Raw genomic sequence first — 6000 nt, forward strand, 5'->3', positions numbered from 1 at the left:
GAAATTAGAGCACTAAAAATCACGAACAAAAAATTTTTCTTTCGAAAGCAAGTTCCAAGAACTGGCTTGAATCAACACATTACAGTATTGAAAGTAGATACTCACTTCAACCCTACCCTTTATTTGTGAAGTCATCATGTTTTAGGTAACTGGGAAAGAGGAGACACAGGTGTCCTCAGTAGTGGGGAATGTAACCTTTGTCTTTGCTCTTCAAGCGTGGTCCACTGACCAGCCGCAGCGTCACCTGGGAGCCTGTTTGACAATCAGAATCTCGGCCTCCACTCCAGATCTGCATACTGACAGTCTCTGCATTTGCCAGGTGATTCGTAGGCACATTAAACCTTGAGAACCACTGATGTGTTGAATGGCTAATTTTGAGCTGCCCTGACAGTATTGGCTAAGAGATCCAGCTGCTCTGGAGGCACTTGTAGAATGTGGAGGTAGGTCACCGGTGTCAGCACTTCCAAGAAGCTCATCTTCGCTGATTCATCGAAAAGCCCGCCCCAACTGGTCAGGAGTAAAGATGAAAGGTGGGGTAATTATTCAAAGAAATTATCAGGGCATTCGTTGTGCAAAAAAACATGTTACAGGAATTCGTTGCAATATTTTTTATAACAATAGAATAATTGAAAAGAATCTAATGTTAACAAGAGATTAAAGAAATTATGGCTGCAAGGTAGCCACTAAAAACCATGTCACAAAAGAAAGTTTACTGGCATGGGAAAATGTCCGCATTGTATTCCTGAGTGAACAAAGCTGGCTACAAAACATGGCCTGATTCCATTGTTATGTTTTAAACACACATATACGCACAAGGAAAAAAAATTGCAAGGACATGTGTTAACAGTGTTTACAGATTTAGAGTGATTTTTTTGTTTTATTTTCACTGTACTTTTCACATTTTCTGCATCAAAGCAATTTTTATTTTGTACAAAGAGAAAGAGTGTTATAACCAAAAAAAGTGATCAAGACACAACCCTGTATTTCTGGCCGTAAGTGGTAGAAATTTTTATCGAATAGAAACTCATTTCTACTATGAATCAATTATAGCCAATATTCAAAATGACACTGACTTTTGCACTAGAGCCATAGGTCTCAATCCTGGCTACATGTTATTATCACCTGGGGAGCTTCAACCAACCAGCCAACCAAACAACAATACAAAAACAAAGTCTGGTTCCCACCCCCCGCCCCGCCGCAAAAAACCCTGGGCACTGGGAATTTTAAAAAGCTCCTCAGAGTTGAGAACCACTGCTAAGTACGGATGGAAGGATATTCATAGTCAGTTCATTCCTGAAAACGATTCCTACATTGTCTGTTTTAGTTATAAAACCTTATGGTTATATATTTTGGGTTGTTTATGAAAGTACAGTTTTTAAAGTCCTCCCACCATCATTTAGTTATTTATTTTTTTGGCCATGCCGCACGGCTTGCGGGACCTTATTTCCCTGACCAGGGCTTGAACCCGGGCCCCAGCAGTGAGGGTGCTGGGTCCTAACCACTGGACTGCCGGGAAGTTCCTCCACCATCATTTTATTTAACAATATTTAACAAACATTTATTGAGCATCTAGACTATTTGTTCCCTGTGAGTCTCACAATAACCCAGGAGGTCAGTAGGAGAGGTATTAAGTCCATTACACAGAGGGGATAGCTCAGATCCCACAGTTCCTTAGGGAAAGGTCTCAAATCTGTGTTCCCAGAAGCAAATCCAGTGTTCTTCCTGTCATCACATTGCTCCTAGTGTTCCACATTTATGTTAAGTTTAGAGAAGGCACTTTTTAAAAATTAATTAATTAATTAATTTTTGGCTGTGTTGGGTCTTCGTTTCTGTGCGAGGGCTTTCTCTAGTTGTGGAGAGCGGGGGCCACTCTTCATCGCGGTGCGCAGGCCTCTCACTATCGCGGCCTCTCTTGTTGCGGAGCACAGGCTCCAGACGCGCAGGCTCAGTAGTTGTGGCTCACAGGCCTAGTTGCTCAGCGGCATGTGGGATCTTCCCAGACCAGGGCGCAAACCCGCATCCCCTGCATTGGCAGGCGGACTCTCAACCACTGCGTCACCAGGGAAGCCCGAGAAGGCACTTTTCTAGTTCATTCGTTCTTTTTCTTTATACATCTCAAGCATACTTAGAATGTTTACAGCTGAGGGATGTGCAAGAGTCTTCCTTTACACTGCTTTGAAAATTAGGCAGTGTCGGCTCAGAAATTTCTGAGGACCACTCTTATAATCATCATTTTGTTGCCAGAGCTGGCACCAGATCCTTGCTCAAAACTCACCAATCCCCACCTTTAACAGGAGTTAATATAAATCTTTAAATCACAGAGTCTGAAGATAAGAAAGGAAGCTATAGGAAGAGAAAAACAAAAACCAGATGGAACCAGCTGGAACCAAGATGGCAACGAATCTGACCCCCAACAGACCTTGAGTCTCATTATATGCTGATTTTACTACATTAGCATATTAAATGACACACTTACTGGTGGCCATAACTGGTGGAAGTCAAGGACCAAAAAAGGATAAAGAGAGGGTGTCACCCCACTCCCTCAGAAAGCCCTGTCCCTTCCCTGGAAAACTAATGCATATGCCTCCCCATTATCAGCCTCACTTCTCCTCCCTCTGTCTTCACTCTTTAAAATCAAATCCCTTTCCCCAGGTGGGCGAGACTACTAAATTCCCACTTCTCCATTCTCTGGCCATTGAATAAAGCTTGTGCTGCTTTAATCTCGGCTTTGGTTTCATTTTTGGCTGCACCAACCCTAACAGAAAAAGAACCTTCCCCACCAAAGCAGAGGGCCATGGCTGGACTAGGGTCTGAGCAGGGGTCCATAAGATTTAATTTGTTAGGGAGGGTGGGAGGGAGGGAGGCGCAAGAGGGAAGAGATAGGGGAACATATGTATATGTATAACTGATTCACTTTGTTATAAAGCAGAAACTAACACACCATTGTAAAGCAATTATACCCCAATAAAGATGTTAAAAAAAAAAAAAAGACTTAATTTGTTAACCCTTTGGGGCTTAAGTGCTAAGGGGTTCAGAGCTTCCGGATCTGGCAATGTAAGACTGAGTAAGAAAGCTAGAGACTTGATGTGACATTTCCTAGCTGAATCTGGATTTTAGCAATAGTGTCCTACAAGAAGAGGCCACTGGAACCAGCTGTAATTTACCTGCTGTCAAATGATTCTGCCCTTTGTAAAATGCAAATTGTTGGAAAGACTCTTTCTCTGAATATTTTAGCTGTTGACTTCCACTGTACCTTCACAATATAAATGTATGTCTTATTATGTGAAATTATTCACATGACTGGTACACTTTGGGAAGTAGGCGTGGTTTTAAAATAGTAAAGCATTTCACCAAGTATATTGAGAAAAAGAAAAAAAAGGAAAGAAAACAAGGTGAGGCTGTTTATACTAGATATCAAACTATTGTTTATGTTACTAGTGATTAAACCTGAATAATTTTTAATTGGAAATGGTCACAATGCTTTTCTAAATCCCAGCACTAAAAGAAACAATCAAATCTGACAAACTACAACCGCCCTGTTGGTGGTGAGGAAGTCAATGGCGGCCTTGGTTGCCCTTGGAGGCTGCTTGTTGACAGCCGTGCAGTTGCTGCCACCTCGTGGACAGTCCAGATAGCACAGCCAGGGAGGCGGCCTCAGCCACCCAAGGGAGCAAGGGCTCCACACCCCAGCTAGGTGACACTTTGATAATGCTTCAGCTGAGCTCACTTATTACCTTGGAAGACAAAGGGCCTGTGTGGTTTATTATGGATTTGTGGTGTTTATTAATCCACTACACTATTGTTTTATGATCGACAACCTAAGATTAAGGTCAATAAAGGACTCGGAATGTGGACTCAATAATTTTGTTGGCTTGAGAACAAAGAAGAAAGTAAATAGTACCTGGATCCTCCAATAATTACTCCATCTTATAAATTACTGTTTTCTCTTATTCCAGCCCACAGTCTGTCATTCTAGAAAGTATGATATATTAATTTTTAGCTAAACAATATCCACAGGGAGTAATCAGAGTCGACACTGTACAGGTGTTTTTCCAGTGAAAAAGGTTACTATTGGAATTATTTATAAACGACATGAGAACACTGAATATTAACGAAGTGATTTTCATCCATTTATTAAGTATCTGGAGATACATATGCACCAAATCATGTCCTGGCTGACATTTGAAAGGTCATGTGTTATCCAAGAAGGAAGCTCCCGCCTTCAAGGTGCCATCATCGACTTTCCTTCTTGTCATTTTTCCTTTTCCTTTTAAATTTTATTTAAAATTTAATTATTATTAAATAGTTAAGTCGTACACAACAACATAAAAATATGAAATTGATCATGCCTGACCACAATACTCAGTTTAAGAAACACAATGTTATCGGTACAGGTGAAGCCCTCTGTGAAACTCCATTGTGTTCCCTTCCTTCCCATCACTTCACACTTTCCACTCCCCTAAATTTGGTGTTTGTCATTCCCATTTGCTTCTTTGTGGTTTTGTCAATATATATGTATCCGTAAGTATTATAAAGCATCAGTTTTCATGTTTTAAAAACTTCATTTAAATGGTTTTCCTCCTGTAACTTGAATCTTTTTTCCTTCAATGTTATGATTTGTGAGATTCATCCATTGCATTACTTTCCTAGGGCTACCATAACAAATTACCACAAACTTGGTGTCTTAAAATAACAGAAATTTATTCTCTCACAGTTCTGAGAGCTAGAAGCTGTAATCAAGGTGTCCTCAGGGTTGTCCTCCCTCTGGGGTCTAAGGCAGAATCCGTTCCCTGCCTCTTCCAGCGTCTAGTGGCTCCAGACGTTTCTTGGTTTGTGGCTACATAACTCCAGCCTCTGTTTAAACCCACCTTCACATGTCCTTGTGCTGTCTGTGTCATTGGATTTAGGGTGCACCCTTGTAATTCAGGATGATTTTCTCTCAGAATCATTACTTAATATGCAAAGACCCCAGGTATTATATGGTGGAGGCAGACTCCACCATATGCATTTTTTTTTTTTACAAGTGTTTCCTACCCAATTAACTCATCTGGGGTTTTTTTGTTGTTGTTGTTTTTTAAATTTAATTTATTTATTTTTGGCTGCGTTGGGTTTTCATTGCAGTGTGCGGGCTTCTCACTGCGGTGGCTTCTCTTGTTGCAGAGCCTGGGTTCTAAGCCCAGGGGCTTCAGTAGTTGTGGCCTGCGGGGTCTAGAGCGCAGGCTCAGTAGTTGTGGTGCACAGGCTTACTTGCCCCGCGGCATATGGGATCTTCCCGGACCAGGGATCGAACCCGTGTCCCCTGCATTGGCAGGTGGATTCTTAACCACTGCACCACCAGGGAAGCCCCCACCATATTCATTTTGACAGGCTACCCTGATCATTGGATTACATGCCTCTAAGCTCAGTTGGCTGGGACTGCCGGTTAAATACAGGGCATCTCATGTGGCATTGGTTCTAATGCTTAGCCCACATAGATTAAAGTAGTACTGAGGTTACAGGTGGAAGAAATGGCACGCTAACTGGGGAGGTAAGAAATCTGGGTTCTGGAGTCAATCCTCTATTGACCCCCAAACTCTAAGAGACGAGAAGCCATTTTGTCCGTTCCTCTTCCTAACCATTTACCTGATTTAACTGTCAGGGAGGTTGAGAAGAAATAACCACTGACTGACTCCCTGGGTTTGGGCTGGGAGTGCACAGTGGGATTTTTGAAAATACTTTTTAAAAAAATTATTATTACTGAAGTAAATAATCTTATGGAAATTTGGAAAATGGAAGGAAAAATGACTTTTAAGCCTACTAACCGAATCCATCTATTTCTCATCTGCACATTTTTACAGTTGCAATCATTTGAATCTAGTTTTATAACCTATAATAACATATTTACTTTGTTGCTATATAATCTTCATAAATGTTTTTTTAAGACAAGTATTTTCATCTCCATTTTACAGTTGCAGAAACTGATGCTCAGGAGACTGACTTACTAAAGGTCTCACAATTAGT

The sequence above is a fragment of the Monodon monoceros genome, unplaced genomic scaffold, assembly GCF_005190385.1.
Source record: "Monodon monoceros isolate NGI ecotype Baffin Bay Population unplaced genomic scaffold, NGI_Narwhal_1 Super_Scaffold_16, whole genome shotgun sequence".
In the NCBI taxonomy this organism is placed as follows: Eukaryota; Metazoa; Chordata; class Mammalia; order Artiodactyla; family Monodontidae; genus Monodon; species Monodon monoceros.